The following is a 23,924-nucleotide window of genomic DNA, read 5'->3' as shown; positions in this document are numbered from 1 at the left end:
GCTTTGAAGCATGTTATAATGTTACCTCATCAAAAGCATACCTGGAGTTGTGCTTTGTTTCATTCACACATGCATTATTAATCTGTCTACATCTCAAGCTACCTTTTACCTTTTGTATATTTTGTGTAGTAGGGATCGAAATTATCCATATGAGTCTAGTAAAGGTGTATGGAGTTGAAAAACACAGTGGAGCACTTCCTGTGTTTTCTGTTTGAGTGAAGAACTTAGCCTATATACGCAAAGTTTGTGTATTAAACGTGTGAATGAAACAAAACACAACTCTAGGTTTGTTTTTTCAGTCGTTATGTTAATATAAAAGCAGGTAATTAAAGATGAATTGTGGAACTTTTATGGTTGAAGGTATGCTACATGCTCATCTTCATGGAGATATTCTTACTTTGCCTGAAATGTCCCTCTGTATGGCATAAAACCTGTAACCTTGTCTCGATGAAGACGGATAAATTCACTGCAATATTTCAGGCGAAGCTATTACATATCCATTGTGACAAGCAGGTTAGCAGACCCTCCGCTACAAAAGTTGCATTGCAGAGCTTTAAAAAACAGACGATAATTAGATTTTTATCCATTTATTTTCTCTGTTTGACAACTAAAGAAAGTTTGAGTACATAAGAACAAACACATTCTCCACTCTGTTGTGTTTATCCACATTATATTGTCTTTAGAGTAAATCCTCTGCTAATCTGTGCATGTTTAAGTCCATAGTGTAAAATGACACTGCAGCTGTAAAACTCTATGATCTGATGAAGCCTCGTCTCTGTCTGATCGGATTCATGCTAAACCCTTCGATCCTTCTGTATCATGTTGAGCCACAGATGCTGGTCGCTGTGGATTATTAGACTGTCCACCCCCACTCCTCATCTGACCTGTTTACATTGCACAATACTCGGTTCAAAACACGATATCTGTACATGATACTCTGTGTTTTTTAAGAACCAGAATACAGAATATTTCTTAGCTAAATCACTACAGTTCATATGAAGTACAAGTATTTTAATCATCAAAACAGTGAATATGCCAAGTGTATCACATAAACAAGTTTCCTTTCACTAAATAAGTAACAACATTGTAATGCTAAATCACTAATTGCTAAAATATACTAAAAAGTACCCGCAATATATCGATACAGCCGCCCACAATAACAATAACTGTATCACCAAATTTAGTGTCACTACAAGTATTTCGATATTTTTGCATATCCCTCTTCATTTGGTTAGTACACATTTCATTTATTCTTGGGTTTTAGGCAAATGATTTCTTCCTAATTTGAAGGATTTCTTGAGGACCTTTCATTATTCAAAAGATCTATATTTGCTATACCGTTGCTATGCCAAATCCCTCAAATCAGGAAGGAATCTTTATGCCTGAAACCCATGAATACTGATCACCACAGAATGATAACGCACCGTGAGAGCTGGACTTTTGGAGATGCAGTTGTCTGTAGTCATCAGAACTTGTCAGACTTGCTCAACTTTTTGCCCATTTCTTTCTAAAAAAAACCCTTAAAAGTTGTCCTATGTCCTGCTTTTCTAGAGTTATTGCTTTGCTTCATATGTTCCGCAGTATGGCATTAAACTGATATCTAACCTTTACTCTGTTACAGCTGTATTTTGTAGCTCAAAAATACCTGAAAAACATACTTCGAAAGGTATTGCTTCAGCGGTAACTTGGCCTGGCTGTCTCCATGTTGATGGATAAGTTTCATGCCATACAGTGGAACATTCCAAGCCCACGTGACCAAAACCCTTCATCAGAAAAGTTGCACCTTTAACAAACCCGTCACACTTACACATGATAAAGAGCGATAATGTAAAGTTGTCACGTTCTTATACCGAGGCCGTGTTAGAAAACTTGAAACTGAAAATTAAATTATGTACCCATAGAAACAATTCAATAAGTTCTGCTATAAATAACATGGGCACTTCATTTAAACTACAGTGGCTTTTAAAGATGCATAGTGTAACTTTTCTCCATGGAAATGTTATTACCTTGTCTGGAATGTTTCACAGTATTGTATTAAACCTTTCTATCTTCATAAAGACCAAACCAGACCAAGTTCCAGGTCAGATCTGTGGAGAGACAACCCCGCTCACAGTCAAAATGTCTGTTTTTCTAAGTATTTTTGAGCTATAAAACCACCTGTAATTGAATAAATGTAAAGTAAAGCTGTTTAATCTCATACTTAATCATTAAAAAGCAACTTATGGAACCTCCACTGGAAAAGTTACACACTGCACCTTTAATCATGCAGTATATTACAATACAAAATGACTGAAATGATTAGATCTGTACTTACTCTACAGGTAAACTTTAAACTACTAATAATAATCCATAATCAAGCTGCCATGTATTGTTAAAACTGATATTCCCAGTCTTTTAAATGTGATTCCCAATAGACAGTCGCCTCCTGTTGTCTTGGTGCCGTGTGCAGACCTCAGGTGCACTATACTCCGCTCTGAGTCAAATAATGATGTTACATTCTCAAAGGGGACACTCCACAAGCTGCTTAGTCAGAGCTAATCTACAACACAACAAAACAAACCCATCTTCTTCGGATCAGCACTGGAGAATGAAGTCAGTTTTATGATTAAGTGGCCCGTATTGCGCTATTTTCTGATCTATGTCATAATGTTTCCTCATCAAAAACATACCAGGAGTTTTGTTTTGTTGAATTCACACATGTTTAACGCACAAATCATGCATATTTAGTCTGAGGTTTTCTTCTCTAAACTCCATGCACCTTCACTTGAATCATTTGGATAATTTCAGCCCCAGAACAGCGACTCTTTACTCAACAAAAAGTAAAAGGTAGCTGTTAACTTGAAAACTACTTCCTCATGACATCAAAAGGTGGAACAGAGCTTTTTGAGCTTTGGAGATTTGGACTGAAAAATAATAAAAGGATTACTCAAAGCATGTGTGCATTAAACAAAACACAAGTCTTATATTAATGCTAACAAATGCTCTTTTCAAATCCATTTTATTAGTGTTTAGGAAAGGTCCAATTTTGCTGTACTGTAAATTTCTGTGTATTTTTTTCACTAACCATACTAGTTTCAATTAGTTTTTGTATCAGTTTTTATTAGCAAGACTTACAGTATCCTCCATTAACCCAAATACTTTATCTTGGAGTTGGCTTTTATTGTTTGGTGCTGTTTTAATTATTTATATCCATTGTGTATACAGACTTATTGTTTTTCAGGGCAGACTGTTTAAAGCACGTGTGACTATGAGGGGAATGGCCCTGGCGTCATTCCAGTCCCAGCTCATGTTACCAGTATTTCTATGGGCTTTCCCGAGGGGCACCATAAACTGTTTGGATAGCTGGCTTAGGCTTCCAGTTACTTGTATTGTAAGTGCATTTAAAATATTTGCGCAAGAAGTTGGTTGTCTCCACCAAGAAAAAAAGAATCTATGTTTAGCCATTTTTAAAGAACTTTCATTACAATATTGGATCATGTGTTACTTGACCTATGTATTCACACTATGATATGTGTGTGAGGGCTGAATTACACTTACTTGCAATTACACTTACCTTTGTGATGTATGTTTTAAAGGGAGATATAATTTTGAAGCTTCTCCTGTAGTTTAATAGTCAGGTTGGCATCATCTAGTGCCTCTGCTCAATTTCATTTCTCTTAGCGACTAGGTCAGGAATCGGAATACACTAGACGGTTTGCAAGAACCCCAGAAGTTGTAGACCACACACCGGCCAATCAGCAAAGAGCCATTCATTCTGTGTTGGCAATGAGATCAAGGATTTAAAGCCGGAACAAAGAAAATGTTCTATGAATTTTAACAAGGGGAAAGACGTTATTGCCCTTCTTTCTTGCCCCTTTAGTGGTGCATTACATGCATCAGGAGCAAATAGCAGCGACTGGTTAAATAAAATAAAAAGTCTACTGTCGAGCAAATAAATTCTAATGCTGCAAGGTCAGCCAGTTTCTACAAAGTGAAACCAGCTGATAAATCAGGCTAGTAGTTTACTCACATACAGTAAATGTAACAAGAAAACAGAAAAAAAAGAAAAAGAAAAAAAAAGTAAAAAAAAAAAAAAAAAAAAGTGAAAATAAAAGAAAGGTTTTTCATCATTTAATGTTTTTATATAAAAATAAGTAATTGTATGTGTAAAAACAGACAAAATTGAGTGGTTTTGGTAGATTCAAAATAGAAACATGAAAGAGCTAATTTAAAATTTCTCGTTTCTTTTTGTTAACATGTTAGATACTAAAAATAAACAGAGCTCATTTTGGATTTAGTATTTGACTGAAATTTTGCCTAAAAATTCAAATTTAACCTAATCTTTTTAATTAAAACTTCAATAAATCAGACTTGGAATTACACTGGAGAGAAGACTGAGATATGCTAACTGATATTAATGAAGTAATGTTTTTTGAAGTCCAAAGTACAGGGCTGCAAATGTGATCATTTAAACTGCAGTTTTGATTCTTCTGTGTTTCATCCTGCAGGCCTGGTGTGTGTCTATGTAAACTGGGTGGACAGGGTTGTGGGTTTGAATCCTGTTATTCCTGCGGTTGCGTGTGTGTCTTGCTCTCTGCCTTGTTTACTTTGTCTTGGACCTTCCTGACCACTGCACTTCACTTGGTAACCATTGAGCTGTGTGTCACCCACTAAACAACAGACTCCTGGGCTGGTTTATTTGCTATTTTTGGACAAAAGAGTCAAATGTCGTGGCATTCCCAGAAATCTCAGATGGTTTTATGTATTCTGTGTTTTTATAGTGCACTGACTTTAAACAAAATACAGATTTCCAAAACAGCTCTCACAAAAAAGCTTGCAAAACATCAAATCTGACATTTCATAGATACATACTAGATTTGTTTTTTATCTCACAATCACTCTATCCTCAATTTCTTCTAATATGTTCTGAATATTCACTTAATAATTATACCAACATGCCTAAATTATGTTATGTATCCAGTATACAATATAAAATGCTATAAGACTAAAAATCCCCAAACAAACAAGAACTCAACATTTAGGTTTAAAATTATGGCACAGATGCAACTAACAATGTTTTTGTTGCTGCTAAAATACATCTTCTAATATGTTTTGTTCTTTCGATTGTATTGTGATCCTAGTAACTATGTTTAACCAAATATTCTAGACATCCCTACATGTTCTAGCCAGACTAGCGCCACCTAGTGCCTCTGCTCAGTTTCATTTCTCTCCAGCGACTAGGTCAGGAATCGGAATACACTAGACGGTTCGCAAAACCTCCAGAAGTGCGAGTCTGGGCACCAGCCAATCAGCAAAGAGCCATACATTCTGTGTTGCAATGATTCCCGAGGATTTCAAGCTGGAACAAAGAGAATGTTTGGTGAATTTTATCAAGGGGAAAGACGTTATTGCCCTTTTTCCTATGGGATTTGGGAAAAGCTTAATATACCAGTTAGCCCCGTCAATGGCACATTACATGAATCATGACCAAATAGCAGAGATTGGTTAAATGAAAGAAAGTACTCGCCTACCATCAAGCGAACAAATTCTAATGCTGCGAGGTCAGATGGTTTCTACGAAGTGAAAATGGCTGATGAATCAGGCCAACATGTGACACTCTGGACATCCAAAACTCATAGACACTACCCTGTCGTCAAAAGTGTTGAAAATCAAGTACTAATCAATACTTTGATACTAAAACTAGTATCAAATTTGAGCAGGTATCAATACCTAAAAAATCCCATACACAGAACAGAAATGTTTTTATTGTTTTTATTATCATTGTGGTATTGGAATCAGTATTGAGTATTGAATCTATTCCCTAGTATCGAAATCAAGTTTGAAATACCGTGACAAAACTATTTACATACTCCAGTTGTCCATGTTTAAGCCCATTCAAATGTAAACCCGGTCGTACATTGGTGGACAGTGATTCTCAGCTGGAAAACAGAAATAGATGAGTCTCTCTGCAGTCTGTATTCATGAGCTCACCTCGGGAGCGCTGCTGCAGGTGTATTTACGACTATATTTATATTTATGCTTCGCCCCGGCCTCGTTTTTCTCACCGCACACACACAGAGCTGACGTCACATGACTACAGCTGCTATGAGAGAGGGAGAGAGGGAAAGTGAGAGAGGGAGTGGAGCAGGTTTTGAATGTTTTTGCCAGGAAAGTGGGTAGAGATGCCAAAAATTGTATTGCGTTGATTAATAGAAGTTAGTAGAAGTAAGAAATGACAGTATTTGGGGAAACTACTACTCAAGTAAAAGTAGTTGTATGAGTAACTGTCTGGACGTAACATTGGAGAGAAGTTAATTTAAGTGAAAGAACAAAACATTAAATGATGTATACATTTTTCGCTTTTAAATGAGAATAACTAAATCGTATCAGGAGTGGTGCAAGAAACACACATTTTAAAAACATGTAGTATTGTCTACACATAAAGCCTTTGTGATGTCAGGTGTTGGAATGAACCGATACCGATACTGGTATGAGATGTTGGTGCTGATCCAGGAAAAGTTGCAGTATTGGGTATCGGTTTCGTGTTATCAGTTCAGTCGATGTCCTGGTTGGACTCTTTACTGACTGATGTGTAGCCATGATGGTCTGATGATGACTGAACTTCAACTCATAAAAGCTCTTCAGTAGTTACCTGCAGGTTACATAATAGTTACATAACATAATCAGATCTATTTTGAGAGGAAAAAATGACATTTTTAATCCCTAGACTAATATCTGTCAGACATAGGATTGATATTGGTATCAGAACTGAAAAACCTGGATTGGTGCATATGTATATCTCAAGAAGTAGTAATAATACAGTGTCTGAAATGAAAATCTTTACAATTTTAATGAAACATTTGCAAGTAAATATACTGTACTCCAGTAACAGACTATTCCCACCCCCAGATGCCAGTTTCTGTCTGTTCCTCCAATCGAGCACACACACACTCAAACCTGCCCTGACCCAAATGACTCATCCGTTTCCCTATACTGTATAATCACATGCATTAGTTGTTATTAGTTGTCACGGTGATATGGGCAGCAGATCACACTGGCAGGTCCCACTCCTCCTCTCGCACCTCCATCTAAAATGTGTGTGCCTTGTGATACGTGGAAATGCCTGCACATGTCTGGCCAGCATCTATCTGCGAAACCTTGCAGGATTTTTAATTATTGTTCCCGTCACCTTGATTTGCATAACTAGGTCTGAATGCATTATTGAGATCATATTTCAGGGTCTCTTTTTGTATAACTGTTGTTCTGCAGCCTTATCAACTCTTATTTTTATTAAACCAAGTGATACCTTAGAAAATTTAGTACAGCAGAATCCGCCACCTACTTGTTTCCATGGAGATGCCATTGATTTTTACTTATAATGTTCCACAGAATATGATTTGATTCAGATGTCAAATTACAAGTCAGTACTGTGGTCAAAGTAAAAATGCATGTTTTTCAATGTCTTGTCCAAGTTTAAAGCCATACTGTGGAACATTCTAAGCCAAAAATAACTACAGTAATAACATCTTCACAGAGACAAGTAAGTATCAAACTCCACCATGAGAAAAGTTATGGAGTGCACCTTTTAATTAAATTCCAAATCAAGTACAAACTAGCTCTACACCAAAACTAAACCAAGACCTAAAACAGGACTAGTACTGATCTTTTTATGATTTTTTTCACTAGAGACAAATTAGAGCTACAAGTTCACCTAGAGGCAGAGCGTTGAAACACAAATGTAAGGACTGGGCTTGTATTATACATTTAAATCCACACTTTCCTCAGGTTTCTTTGTAGCTGGCTGTAGAAATAACATAGATTCCTGGTGGAGAGGCCGTGCTCTGATAAGTATGTATGATCACACTGTGACATTTTTGGGTGACATTTTTCTGACATTTGTTCCTAATGGGGCCACAGCGGAGACGAGTTTGGCATGCATAAAAAATGGCATAAAAAATCACAAGGATGAGAAGCAAGAGACACTTTCGGTCACGGGTTGGTGAACTACGTTAAAGGCTGAGGAATGCCTGCAAATATGAAATTTTACAGTAGAAGTAGAAGGTTCAAGGGCCCATATCACGCTACTTTCTGAGCTATGTTATCATCAAATGCATACCTGGAGTTGTGTTTGTTTCATAACACCCTGCTTATTCAGGCTCTCAGACAGTAAACACTCTGTTCCACCTTGTGATGTCGTGGTAATTAGGGTTGGGTGATAATATGGCATTAAGGTATCCCACGGTATGAAAAAGTAGCAACAGTATCAGTTTCACCGTCATTAAAAAAATCTGCAGTGCATAAGGACCTAATATAATATTATACTTTATTGATACCTAAATTTGTTTATTCAGCACAAATTAATATGTGATTGTATTTTCAATTTAATGCTATATCAATTTAAAACTAATAGTATCTATGATGTTTCTTTTAACTGCATGGGGAGATGGCGTTCGCTTAGTTTCATTCCATTGTCACGTGACAGTTCATAAGAGAGACCAAGACAGGGTGGCAAGGCCAGCCACAAGTGAGTTGGTCCCCCCCAAAAAAAATACTAGTACTTCTGCAATTTGGCAGCATTTTGGCTTCAGGCGCACATTTGTTACAGAAACAAAACTTAAAACCACATGGCTCATTTGCATAAACTATAAAGCACTGATAAAAAACAGCTCCTTCCTTGTGTGCTGATGTGGTTCAGCTTCTGTCGGACGACTCAGTGGAATATATGTGTTCTTTCTGAGACAGAGGATGTGTGGCTGACACTGAGTCTGTTCTGTGTGTATCCCGTTGTAGATGGTTCATGTGAAATTTCAGAGATTATAAATCTGCAGGTCATACGAATAGACCATACAGTGGTATGGCTTTGTAGATTAACAAAGTTCTACTAAAACATTTTGGTAATACGGTAATAATGTATACCCCGATAAAATCCTGAGAATGTTTAATGGTATCAAAATTTGGATACCGCCCAACCTAAGTGGTAATACAGGATGTGCTCTACTGTGTTTTTGAACTCCATACACCCTCACTAGAATCATGTGTATAATTTCAGCCCTAGAACTGCCAATCTGTACTGAACTAAAAGTAAATGGGAGCTGTTAACTTAAAAACAGAGCATTTTGAGCTTTAGAAATGTAGATAGACTAATAATAAAGGATTACACAAACGTGTGAATGAAACAAAACACAACTCCAGGTACATCATAACATAACTTGAAGCTCACAAGAGTCAATTTTGTGTGATACAGGACCTTTAAAGTACATGTGGCTTTGTGGTTACTCGTGCTGGACTGGAGACACTATGAATAATTGAGGTTATGGTCAAGGTGTAGGCATCAGGTTAGCAGCAGTGTTCACTTGGATACAGACAGTTTTTCTCGATTCACTATTCATAGCTCAACGTTATTGCTCGAAAAGTTAAATAATGTATTGATTTTTTTTTTTTTTTTGCTTTACAGAAGGCAAGCAACTAAACACACTAATAACTGTATGATGTAACTTGGCCTATTTAAAATTTGAACTTGTTGTTTTGGTTCAACATTTGACCACCTACACACTGATAAACCAGGCTAGATCTGGGAGAAGCTGCAACTCAAACTAGGTCAGTGTGAGTAAGCTATGAGTTAAGAATACATGGAATAAATAATACGAATTTGTTGGGGGAAAACAAATGAAATCCCATTATTCATAATAGTTTGATTGTTCCATTGTGTTATTGACTGAAGTGCCATTTAAAGGTGTAATAAGTCATTTTTTGGTGACAGGTCTGCCCTGCCTTGTTTCCATGGTGAATGACTGACAGTTTGGTTCTCAGTTTGTCATTAAACTATATTTTTTGCTATGGACAAGTTACATGTTAGAGTGAAAAGCCTATTCACTGTAAGGATGCATATTTGTCAAAGTATTTTTAAGCAATAAAAGCAAAACTGCAGTCATAAAAGTTACATGGAGCAGCTTTTTAAAGGAGGAAAAAATAAAACTTGCTGTCTTTGCTTTTCACTGAGAATAAAAGTATTAATAATGAACCTGATGAACTTAACTAGAGAGCGGGCGACAGAAATGGAGAGAGAGATTCAAGTATAATTTTGATTATGAAACTAATAATTAACAAACATGGCATTTACAGTAATTGCGAGACTAGAGCCTCCATTTATCAGATGAAAACCCTTTTAAGCATCTGAAGGACATCTCTACAACAGCATGTCCCTGCCAGGCTTCCGTACATGCAAGCAGAATCCAAGAATGGTTTGAAATTACAATCTGCCGTTTTAGCATTACATCATCGCTCTGGCTCCATAGCAACTAACTTTCCCTGTTCATAAAGTTAGAGCCTGTGCTGTAAACTTGTCTTCACATCAGGAAGGCGTTTGGTCAGTGATTTTCTGTCCCGGTGGGGAGCTAATTGTATTCCCCGAACGTCTCTCAAAGTAAATCATTCACTGATTACAGACAAGAATAGAAACGAGAGGGCTCTTAGCAGTCTGCAGCAGGTCCACTCTTAACACAGTTTTTTTTTTAGTGCATTTTAACAGGACACGTGTGACTGAAGCTTGACCCATCTCCGTGTCTGCTGTAAATGAATGGGAAAGTCCATTCACTGTAATGTCGATGGAAGGTAGTTTACAGACTGGTAAATATAGCAATGTGGTTTATTTGTGTAGCAACGGAGAAACAAAGCAGGTCTGAAATGACAAATAAACAAAACTGCACGAGTCCCCATAGAGCAAGTACATAACCATTGTGGATCTGGTGTCTACACAATGGCCAATTAGTCACAGAGTCAACACCGAGACATGACAACTATTGGCTGTGATTTTAATTCTTTAGGGATTACACAATGTACATTTCCCAGAGATCATTCAACGTTGGAAATCTGTATTTAAAAGGCCTGTATTATGCCATTTTCTGATCTATGTTATAAACAGGGTTCCCACAGTCATGGAAATCCTGGAAAAGTCATGGAAATTCAATGAAAGTTTTGAAAAAGTCATGGAATCTACATCATTCTGTTAAGTTATCATTAGGCTATTATGATTATTTCCAAACGTATGCACCTTTTGTTTAGAAGAGATGACAATAAATGCACTGACAGTATTTTGAATGTTAAAAAACTATAATATCAAACCATAACGTGAGTGGAAAGGGTTAACATTTCATTTTTAGCCCTAAAAGTATGATCAATTCTACACATGTAGGGTGCTTTAAAGTCATGGAAAATTCACTTTAGGTCATGAAAATCATGGAATAGTTTTGAAATTTTGTCAAACGAGTGGGAACCGAGTATAAAGTTGTTTCCTCAACAAAAACATACCTGGAGTTGTGTTTTGTTTCATTCACACATGTTTAACACCCAGAACCTGCATATTTAGGCTGAGTTCTTCTCTCAGATGAAAAATACTGTTCCACCTTTTGATGTCATGTAGAAATACAGGATGTGCTCCACTGTGTTTTTAAACTCCATACACTACATCACTAGAATCACTTGGATGACTTCAGCACTGGAATTGCCACTCTACTGAACAAAAGGTAAAAGATATCATGAAACTTGGCAACTTGTTAACTTGAAAACAACCACTTCGTGACATCACAATGTGGAACAGGGCATTTTGAGCTTTGGAGATGCATACAGCCCTATAACACAGGATTACTTAAACGTGTGTAAATAAATAAAAAAATCACAACTCTTTCTATGTTTTTGATGAGATAACAACAGAAAGAGTAAATTTTGTGTAATATAGGGCTTTTAAATCAAGTTATATTTCAAGTACTCAAGTAAAAATGTAAGTATTTTTTGTGTTTAGGTATACGGTTCAAACATGGCTGCCACTACAACATCTTTTTTGAGCAATGCACCTTCTATTGATTCAACTACTTTTACTACGAGTGCATTACCAACCAGAAAAGCAGTGGATTTTAGATCTTCATCAGTCACCAGGTTCATAACAATAAAACACAGGTTGCAAAAGTTCACAATATGGCATTCATTTAGTTGCCGATATATTCGGGAAGTGGCCATTTACAAGCTCTTAATGCGCAGTAATCATGTGTCACACTGAAGCTGTAGCCTCCTGTGGGAATGGGCTTGTAAACTCTGAACCCTGAGGCCACACTTCATTGATGGTCTGTGAAAAAGACACCATCCCTGTTGTGTAGAAACGTAAAATACTGCACTTAGCCCTGAGTTATTGTAAACAGATTCTTCCGGATAGAGCTGCATGTACGCCTGTCACGATAAATACTACTTCAACTTATCGTTCAGTTCAAGGTGGTACCATATATTTTTGAGCTCAGTATTTACCATGTGTACAGTTCCTTTGTTGTTGTAATATGATAAGATTTGAGCTGTATATGGCTGAATAAGTGACTTTCATGGCTTTTTATCATGGTTTATTCTGCTATTTATGTGTTGCAGTTCAGGCATTTCATGTTTCAAAATGTGTTATCCTGATACTGGTGGTTAGGGGTCTGCAAAAATATCAATATATCATATCGTTTAATGTGATGATACAGTATCGATATATCACCAAGAGTATTTTTTGTGTATTTTGCTAAATTATTTTGTTACAGCACTACAATTTTGTTGTTTGTTTATGCGACACATTTGACATTTTCACTGTTTTGATGAATAAAATTGGCGTTTTTCATATTAACTTTGCACAATAACAAAGACTTTTAGTATCATAGCTATGATTTAGCTTTTATTTTTTATTGAACTGTATCAAATTGCTTTGAAGTATATAGTATTGAATCGAAAGTGCACTGTATCAAGATATGTATCGTATCGTGGCCTATGCATCGAGGTATGTATCGAATCGGGAGCAACTTAATGATACCCAGCCCTACTGGTGGTACTAAAATTTAATCAATCACCATTTTACATCAAAGTATTATTGACAAACCTAATACTAAATCAGTACAACAAGCTCTGCTACAAGTTGTTATTATTAATATTATGTTCCTTGATGATTTAATTGTACTTATACTTCATACTTAGACCAATAGTGTAGACCAATGATATACTTGGACCAATAATGTACATAAAAAAAGTTGTATTTTTTATTTTTATTTATTTGCAAAAAAAAAAAAAAAATGCAATGTTGAACATTAGTTGATGCTTTCATTTATTTAGGTTTGCATTATTCCAGTAATTGTATCAAATAACTGAGTCAATTTTTTTTTTTTTTTTTTTTTGTCAGTGTTCAGGAACCTTTTTTTTTTTCATATAAATGTTGTTTTGAATGTTTATATGTTTTCAATATGAAAATTCAGGTTTTAATAATCAAATAAAGGCTATGCAGAGCAATTTAATAAGTTGGCAACTGACAAAAAAAAAAATAAATCCACATTTTATATTTAAGTTATGTAAAAAAAAAAAAGTTTAAAGCTGAACATTAGTGTAATCAGATCCCGTTCGCAGTTCGGACTCCCGTATATGTTTTGACTTGTTTCTGACTTGCAAACACCAAACTCTCCGCCACAGCCACAAATAGCCCTGAATAATTGATGACCCCGTGATCTTGTCCCTATCAGCTGATCGACCACAATCTTGCTCCTCATTGGCCGCCGTGTTGCCATGCCGACCAGGTCCTCCGAGACACCGCTCATGTTTTATACAAGCCCCCGTTCTCCTCATAGGCTGCCCTTTTGATGACACCAACTGCAAATTAGTGCACCTTCTGGGCCTGGCCGCTGCTGAGGTGGTCTGAGGACAGTGAATATATGGATGAGGACTCGGAACTTATCACGAGCGGTTTCTGCGGTTTAGAGCACCATGGAGTTTCACGTATTAAATGTTGTGTTTTTTAAATTAAATGTTGTTTTTTTTAATTAAAGGGTGTTTTCCTTGCTCTATGGATTATGCTCTTCAAAGCAAAGGGGGATTCACACAAAATTGAGAGAAGTATTCGCAAATGCAGCGGTTTAGGGAATTTGCAAGTGGGGCCAAATATTTAGATTTAAACAATATGGCAATTCAAAGCATTTTAGGATCATAGGCACAAACGCTTTTCAGTCTTCATTTCAGTGTATGATGAATGTTCCCCTGACATGTTCCAATAAATAAAATGGAGTTGCAAAGTTCAGATCCAGCTTTTTCAGTTCTGATACCGATTCCGAAACTATAGCTCTAAGAATCTGCCGATACCCAATATCAACTAACACGAGTGAGTCTAAAAACAGCATTTATTTCCTTTAAAAAATAATAATAATAAAAAGATAAAACTGAACCAAATATAGCTGTTATTTATTCCTCAAGTAACTTTGTATAAATAATTTAAATTTGCATGAAAACATTTTGAGATTTTTCAGGGCCAACTACAATCAGTAAATAGGCTTTTTACATCAATTTATCTGTTCAAACAGGACAGATATTTGGAAACCCATATCCGATCTAGCAAAATTTTCCAATGTACCTGTATTGTATTGGTGCATACCTCGCTTTTGCAGATGTTTGCATCACAAGTTTAAAATCTGCATTTTTAACCACAAATACATTGTTTTCTAACTGAGACTACATTCACACTACTTCTAAATTGGGACTAAACTGGGTCTAAACCTGAAACTAAATCAGGACTAAACCCAAAACTAAACCCGAAACTAAACCAGCACTGAACCAGGACTAAACCAGGACTGAACCAGGACTAGAACAAGATTAAACCAAATTATAATACTTCTGAACTAAGTCCAGATCTACCAAGGACCAAACCAGGACAAGTTAACAGAGCCTTCATTATTTTATTTTAAAAAGTCAGTTTTTATAATATTCCTTTTTTTCTTCTTTAGCAAAACCCATCAAAGCATTTCTCATATAAATTCTTCAGTAGCTTATCTAATGTTGCTTTAAGGCCCGCAATTTTAAATCATTTATGTTTTCCCTGTCTATACTTAGCTATGACTCAAGTTCTGGAGAGGTATGGGGGTAAAGCAGGAGGTGTCTAGCATCTGAAGTTGGAAGGAAATTCTGCTTCAAAGTCAAATCAAATCAAGTATACTAAAAATAGTGAGGCATTTGAGACATTTTAACGTTCATCAGGGCATGCGGTTGGGCCTTATCACTCCAGGGTTCCAGATTCAACCCAACTTAAACCTCATTACTGCACTCAGGAAGTTCTTTGCACATTCATAACAACATAATTATGGAGTTACATATGGGAGACTTATACTTGGTTCATGACGTGGCCTGTTTCCGCGGGTTGACTCCCGTTGAGCGCTGCTGGTAACTGGACTAAATTGCGAGGAAATAAAAGCAGTCAGGAATAGTTTGACATTTTGATAAATTCCACTTCCTGCAGTGATTGAGATAAGAAAAAAACACATTAGTGCTCGGAGGCTTTGAGGGATGTTTGAAGGGCCATTTTTAAGATGTCGATTACAATTTAGGTTCTTGTGTTGCATGCAAGGGAGAGGCTGTGGTGTATAGATAAAAAAGTTGTATAGGTTTAAAAAAACAAAACAAAAAAACTCTCCTGCCAGCATCTTCATTCAAGCTACATGTAGCAATAGTAGGGATGATCCAATGTTTTTTTTTTGTTTTTTATTCCAGTTCTTATGATTTTTGATTTGTGAGGTAGTGAACTTTCAGACCCTATTTAGACCTGGAGTAGTTCTAAATTAGACTTGGCTTCTAGCATGTGGTACTTGGAAAGTCAAATATTTTCTTTGGCGGTACTTTGTGTGAAACTTTTGAGAACCACTGACCTAGATCAATATCAGTATTTTTTGTGTGTAAAAATCATCTTTTAAAAATTGATCATTATAATTTCTTGTGCTTTTTATGGTTACAGTTCCCTCTTTGGCTTAGTGCTTTGTACTTCCCTTTAGAGAAAAGGGAAGACAAAAATCTGTGAAAAAAAATCATAATCAATATCGGTATTAGCTAATATAACTGTCATGCTTATTACAGATGCACTGATCCAACTTTTCTAGCCCTAATGCTGATATTGATATTTAAGCTTTAAGGATCTTATCTTAAGAATCTGATGATACCCGATATTAACCCAATACGATACCAGTGTAGAGACTGAAAATTGAATTTTTTAAAATCCAAATTATTGTAAATTTAATCCCATTGTGTTATTATTATTATTCATCTTGCAACTAACCGAACTGTTTTGTATGAAGTAAAGTTCAAACATTGTGACATGTCCTAGATCTGAATCAGTTGGTAAATAGTTTTATTACATAAGATTAATATGGGACCAATATCCGATCCAGCAAAATTTCTTGTATCGCTCTATCAGTGAATCCCTAATCCTTATAAATGAATCATTGTTTCAGTAGGGAACAGTTGCAATAGGCTGACAGTTTGAAAACAGGTATTCTTTTTGGTAACAGCAGTAATTCCTTAATCCACTTGCCTAAACTTCTAACGTAAATGCATCACTCAACATTGGTTTAGACTCAATCTGTGTACATGGTTTGGGGAGAGAGGGGGATTTCTGTCTTACTGAATTAAGCGTTGTCAGTTGGAGCTGGGCTGCTTCTTCGTGGAATCCTTACATCGGCAAAACGAACGGACCATAGATCACGAAGAGTAAGACGCGATCAATGAAAAACAATGGTGCAGAGTAGACTAGTCCTCATTCAGCAAAACAACTCATGCTTGTGTAATACAAAATTATGTGTAAGTACATGGTATTATCTTATGCTTAATCCTCTTTGGCTTGTGATGTTGTGATGTTCTTCAGTCTTCATGGCTTTTGAGTGCATGTTCGGGCCTGAGGAGCAGATTCCCAGTGGAAGCTTGCAGAGAAAGTCTGTCAGTTTAGATACAAAGCAACACAATGTACTATGCAATAAGCTGTGTGCTGGTTATACATTTCTGAGAACAAAGAAGCGGAAGAGGCAAAATGTTTTTTTTTTCTAGGAACATAACAGGAGAGAGCAGTAAAATGGATGTATAAAATATAACACAATGTACTGTTGTGCTAGACAAGGAGTCCGTTAGACTGTTTAGGCCACCATAAGTATAACTCATTTAAAGGTGAACTACCTTCTGGTGAAGCGAGATATATGGAATTATATAGCAAAGAAAAAAGTTAAATAACGTTTTATTCAAATCCTCAAAGTAGCCACACTCTGCTTTGTCGAGAGTGCTGCAAACTCTTGACCTTCTCTCAAAGAACTTCTTGATGAAGTCTCCTTAAATGGTTTTCACTTCACAGCTGTGCCTTGTCAGGGTCACGAAATGCCAAAACTACCAACCAGGTTTCAAAGCAAAGTGTGGATGTAAAAAAAAAAAAAAGTATTGAGTTATTTTGAGTTTATGTTTTGTTGGCTACATTCCATATCTGTGCATTTGTAGTTCCCTTCAGTGAGACTCTACAGTGTAAATAATCATGGAAATAAATAAGAAAAAAATATCAAAAAGTGTGTCCAAACTTTTGACTGGTAGTGTATCTATTGTGCTTTTTTTTTTTTTTTTTTTTTTTGCTGCAAATACCTTTAAAAACATGCATTCTCGTTTGAGCGACCTCACCTTTCCACAAATCTCACTTGTAACTTGGCTTGGTCTCCATGTAGATACATTTATTGGTGGCACTGTTGTAGTTACCATAGAAACAATTCATACTCTTTTGTGTTTATTTTACAGATGCCACATATGATGGTAAAGCATCTATAGCATCAAACCTGCTGGTTTTTTTACTTCTAAAATATTTAAAAAACCCAAGAAATTTTGATGACATTTGCAATAAGAAATGTACTTGAAAACTTGAATTTTTATGTTAATACATTTGCAGTATGTGGCAGCCTTGTTTTCCTGTGCTATTTTTAGCTCAAAACAAATACTCCTGTTATCACACATCTCTGTATGCTCCAGACTCCAACCACCACTGGGCCATTCTCCACAACATCCATTTCATCCTTTACCTGTGAAACATTCGCCAAGCTCGGTCACTAGAATATTTCTGGCGGACGTTTTTGCCACCTGTTGTTCTGAAAAGTTTGATCAGAAATGTGTTGCTCTTTCTGTGTTGGATTTATTTGGTCCTATCTCCCCTCTTCTCCCCTCTTCTCCCCTCTCCCAGCAGAGCTGTATATAACACAATGGTACAGGTTTCATCTCAATTTTCTCATTCTCTACAGGAGAAGATTGAACAACAAGCTCACCTTTCTGTACGCACCAAACCCTGTCCAATATCCTGTTAATATCTAAGTGGCAGACATCTCTAACCACAGGCTCACCGCGCTTTATTTCCTGCTTTAATAACTGTAATATGTCTCCACGTGATAATGGGGCCATTGTCGGCGCCGCAAACATATCTAACTAGATTGAAACTTGAAGAAAAACTTTTTATCTTCTTTGTAATTTACATAATAATACATATTGCGTTGTCATAATACGTTTTCAGACTCCCTTTATAACGTTCCTGGAGATATCAGATTTAATTTATTAATAATATCCGCTGCCTACAACAGGGTAAAGTTGGAGAAGTTATTTCATAGGAGTTAGACTTGGAGATAGAGCCAATGTCATAGTTTGCTATCTTGCAGTCATAAAAAAATACTAGTGTAAGTCTCTCCTGCTGATATTTTTACTCAATTGATGATTTTTTTTTAAGGATGCGCTGATAAACTGATACTTAGGAGTGTGCAAAACTATTGAAATATCAATATATCGTATCATTTAATGTGATGATAGAGTATCGATATTGGGAGCTAATTTATTTTGTCACAGTGCTACAGTTTTCTTGCTTTTTCAGAGGAATGAAACTCATTTATGCAACACATCTGATATTTTCACTGTTTTGAGGATTAAAATGTGCATGTTTCTTATTAACTTTGCACAAGAAGTGGTTTAACAAAGACTTTTAGTATCACGGCCATGATTTAGCCATTATTTTTTTATTGAACCTTATATAATCGATTTGAAATATATCGAACTCTATTGAAAGTGCGCTGAATCGAGATATGTAATGTATTGGCAACTTCTTAACGATACCCAGCCCTTATGATACTATTGTCGAATATTGGCGCTGATGCTGAAAAAATTTGTTGGATCAGGTATAGGGTCCATGATGTTGGTTAAAGCTGCACTATGTAACTTTTTGCTTGACGATCCATCACCTGCTTGTTTCTATGGATATGTCATTGCTCCCTTAAGATGATATCCTGATTCAACCTTCTAATTGGATGTAATTAAACTATTTACAGGCTGATATTGACTTAGAATGTGACATAATGTTTGAACTTTTATTCATACAAAGCTGTTCAGTTGTCATTTAAAGGATAAATAACAGTTACATAACACAATTGGATCTCTTGTGTAACTGTGCTTTAAGGAAATAAGTGCCATTTCTGCTCCATCAGTTAATCTCGAGCATCAGCAGATTCTTAAAGCCAAAGTATTGATATCAGTGTAGAAGCTGAAAAGGCTGGAACAGTGCATCCCTAGAATTTTACCCATGTGTTGACCTTGTAAAGGTTTAGTCAACACAAAATCAAGTAAATGGGTTTGTGGAGTGGCTCTAGCACAAACTTTCAGAATTGTTAGAATCTCACACAGAAACGACTGTGTATACAGAGAAGCAAACAGCATCTTCAGAAGTGAAAAAGCTGTTTAAATTTTCCAATCACTCCCAAAACTCCAGCTAACTCACTCCAAGCATCCTCCTCTCTGTTGTGGTCCAGATGAATCCTTATAATCCTAATAAAATAAGTTGCCTATGTTCTTGTTCTTCATAACTAAATTAAAAAACACATACAATTAAGACCATATCATGAAGTATCTAGTCTAGCGTGTCCAATCCTCCAATATTTTTAGAGAGTTGCCTGAGGAAGGGCATCTGACTCAAAATCTATGCCTGTGCCCATATGCAAATTCCTGTAGAGATGATTGGATCCCCTAGAGGCAAAACACAAAGACTCTAAAAAGGAGCTAAATAATCCTCTTAACTATGGACAGTTTGACCTATTTCGGCTAGACGACTGCAATGCTATTTCTGTAAAGGAACACATTCTTTTTGCATTTTCTTTTGTTAATTTCACGTTGTCTTGCAATGAAAGAATTAAAATAAAACATCCTTCAAACTCCTGCTTGAACTCTCCACTACAAGTAGCACCACTTTCATTTAGCTGAACATGCAAAACCATGTCCCAACATCAGCCCTTCTCATCATATATTTTTTATTCCCTCTGGTCTGGGGAACTTACAGGGTTAGTGGTTCGGAGAAAACCAAAAGTGGTTTCAACCAAAACCTCAAATGTCAGGGGACGGATGCTTAGGGATGCGCTTGGGAGAGGATGAGGAAGATTACAGGATGAAGAATGGGGAAAGTATAGGTATTTAAAACCAAGAGGAGGATGTCTGGTCTCACAGGGAGGAGCAGTCTCTTTCTGATGTCTGTAGCTTACACATTCAAATGAATTCAACTTTATGAAGATTATGTAAACATGCTCGCTGTCTGCTGTTGGAATATAGATGTTTTCTGAGATGAATTGCAGTTAGAAGAGAAAGAAAATAGTTCAAAGTAAATGGGCCGAGCAGGGTTCAAGGCACTGGCCTCGTCCCAATACTCACGCTATACACACTTAAGCTAAGATAATCCTTTATTGTGTCCCATGGGAGAAATTTGTCGTGGGATCACATGCTTTAACACAAAGACAAGAAAACATAGCAACATGAGCACCATGTAAACATCCAACCACAGAACATACATAAATAAGAGCTCAAGTATGACCACAAGTGATACACCAACAGGACCTTTTAGTCACTCTATACATGCAAGCCCTTCACAGTCGTATATTCTAAGACTGTGAAAGACATATAAGACTAATACAAATCCAATCGTTACCTTGCAAAAAAAGGCAATAAGAGCAATCACATTATCAATTTACAATGAACTAACCAATGCATTATTTATAAACCTTCAAACTCTGGAATGTTACGATGTAGTCGACCTTTACACTTTGAAAATCATGTTCAGAGTAAACAACAATCTCTTGTCATAATCATTACAGAATATGTTCAAAAACCCGAGCTCAGAGGAACGGCCATGTTTATCAAAGAGAAAATCAGAACAAACATTATAAAATTTTGTCTGTCTGTTAAAGGGGTGGAGCGCTGGAACAACTGTACAGAAAACCTAAAAGTGTGCACCACTCGCTTCCAGTTTATAAAGAAGTTAAAATGTTTAACTCTGAGCAGATACATGAATTAGGATACTTAGTTTGTGCTATAGTACTTTGCTGTACTGTATTGATTTGTTTGTTTCCTCTTATTGTATTTATGAAGATGAACTGGTGTCACGATGACGCTTTGATAAAGGAATAAAGGGTAAAATCATAATAAGCTCAAGCTTCAGCCAGCACCTTTTCGGTCTGTGTATGTTAAATATGACTCTTTGTGGAATAATATCAGAATATACCTGTGACTGAAATGAATCAATCAATCAAATCTATGAATAATACTTCAGTGAAGTGTGTGTTCAATGAGGCATGTTCTGAAAAAAATTGGAATTGGGGTCAGTCCATGAAAAGTGTTAATATTTGCAGTGATGCTACCTGGACCGTCTGCATATTTTTAAAAATAGTACATAGTTAATAGTGAATAGATTCAGGTTGGGAGGATTGGTGTTATTAAAATGGTGAAAAGAACCATGCACCATTGTCCATTCTTGACTCACTTGTGGTCAGTATGATCAGTGGGAGTTTTGTTGGTGCAACTGACTGTATTTTTTTTGTTTTGTTTTTTCCTTTGTGCTCATTTTCAAACATGGTTTTCTGCATTTTAGTTAAACAAATGACAACATATTTCCCCCGTTACTGTTGGCAGGGATCAGATGGGACAAACATATGCAAACCTGGGACTTTTCTTGTATAAAACTGTGACAAATCACTGGTTTTGGTTAAATCAGCTGTACAAGGGAAACAGGGCTCAAAACTTTCCAGTGAAATGTGGGGAATCCAGTGGATCTGAAAGTGCACAAGTACGTAAGTGCAGGTATTGGGACATTAAATTACTGTCTATAAAGTTATAAACAAAATGACAAAAGTACACATCTTGGTGAATACTTTTACTTGGATAACTATAATGCATTTGTCTTTGTGCCTTCCCTGTCCTGGGTTTCAGCTCCCTGTTCTACGGCGCCATTTTAAGGACAGTTGACCATTCAGAAGATGTAATATGTAGTTTTGAAATGTTAATTGCTATGGCAACTGTTCTAACTTTTCATCATTCTGAAACGAGTGGATAGAAGCAGCCCAGATAATGGACAGTTTGCCGTGACATTTGAATAAAATAATTGTTTGCATAATGAAATGACCGACAACTGATTTTATGTTAGTATTATTTATGATTATCTTTTTCAGACTGAATATATTGTATTTTTCAAAATGCATGTTTGTGCATATCAGTCTTTGTCTGAACCCATACATCTGTTACATTACATTTCATGGCTCCAGGACCTAAGCAGCAGCTGAATAGAAAGCTATTCTATCATTCTCTCACTCTGTCTATCTCTCTATCCCCCACTCTCTCTCTCCTCTGCTGTCTATTCAAAGCATAAAAAGCCAGCACACATCATAATGTTATCTTCAACTCAGTGAACGAACGGTGGGGGAGGGGCTCGGGTCCTATATGGAAACAGGAAGTGGAGGGGAAACAGAGGAAATGGCCACATGGAGGTGAATTTCAGGTCACATATGGGCTGGTCGTGATCAGAACTTTCACACAAGATGAGGACCAAGACAAACCTGGGGCTAAAGACAGAATGTTGAAGCTACTAGTTAAACCAAGTTTATCTAATTCAAACCAAGATTTTAAATGAGAATTAAGATTTACTTAAAGGCTTCATAGCAGATGTCTACTATCTTAATATCTCTATCCTAATTACTCATTTATAAATGCTTTTCATGCGAGTAGAGTTTTGCCATTACAATAAAGCTAACAACAGCTAGCATGCTAATGTGCACTTCCTGAGTATCCAACAATAAAATGCAAAAACATTTTTGATGCAGGCAGCATGTAGTAATATATCTATAGTGGGGCAAGACACATTTAGCTGAAATGCATTGGGGGGAAAAGTGTATCCATGAGCCAGGAGTAATCAGTCACTGTCAGTATTATTGAGGATCTGGCCAATATTTGGTAAATTATAATGTGTGATGCAAGTGTTGTAATAATATTTGCATGTTCCCTCATGAAACTACTGCTTTAAATGAAGTGTTGATCATTGTATTTATTTTGACCTCCATTAGCTGTGCTTCCACACAGCTATTCTTCCTGGAGTCATTGACCTATGGTGCATTTGTTTGGGGTTGTCCGGGGGTGCCGATCAGGTCGGACCAAAGTCTAAACCAGAACACTATGATGTTTTTGTTTCAGTATTATAATAAAAATGACACATTTGAGTATCACTAGTCTTAACAAAGTCTAGTCTCTTTCTCTTAGCATTGTACTGAAATGACCCCTTCATCTCTGTGCATAAAGCTTATAAACATGTGCAAAAAGGTTTTATCTTTACACTGTTTGTATCTGCACATGCTGCTCTCTTACAGTAGCTTAAGCTGTGTAGTATGTGCATTAGTTCCATTGTGCAGTAATGGCTGGCTGGTCTTTTATTGCTCCTCTCCTCTCTCCCTCTCACACCATCCGCTCTCAGTTTAGTCAATCTCGTTGTGGATGTGTGCTTTCCACCAGAGCAGCGGGCACTGAGTGGACCAGAATATCTCAGGTTTCCCATTGGAGCGAAAAGCAACTTAGAGGCAAAATACAGATAGGCACAGTTCAGAAAGGTGTTTGAGACTGTGTGTTAAAAATAAAACAACAACAATGAAGCAGCACAAAACCAGGCAGTTACAGTTTGAGTTTGCACATGGTCACAAATGTATCATGGCTTGCACAAAATCAAGGAGCAGATTTCATAATCATGGAGGTTTTTAGTCATTGTTACATTGGTTTAAATGGGGCAGCACAAACCAGTAGAATTTGTGACAAATCTGCATTGTCTG

General features: G+C 36.5%; 1 protein-coding gene across 1 annotated transcript in view; it reads left to right on the top strand.

Annotated features, from left to right (window-relative positions):
- Window positions 1-23,924, top strand: part of LOC110165362 (matrix metalloproteinase-16-like) — a 120,230-nt gene that overhangs the window by 3,714 nt on the left and 92,592 nt on the right. The gene's annotated exons all lie outside the window — the stretch shown is intronic.

The sequence above is a fragment of the Boleophthalmus pectinirostris genome, unplaced genomic scaffold (assembly GCF_026225935.1).
Source record: "Boleophthalmus pectinirostris isolate CB_2022bp ecotype Guang Dong unplaced genomic scaffold, ASM2622593v1 HiC_scaffold_15, whole genome shotgun sequence".
Classification (NCBI taxonomy): domain Eukaryota; kingdom Metazoa; phylum Chordata; class Actinopteri; order Gobiiformes; family Gobiidae; genus Boleophthalmus; species Boleophthalmus pectinirostris.
The sequence above is the reverse complement of the archived record's forward strand: the minus strand, read 5'-3'. Positions and strand labels throughout refer to the sequence as shown.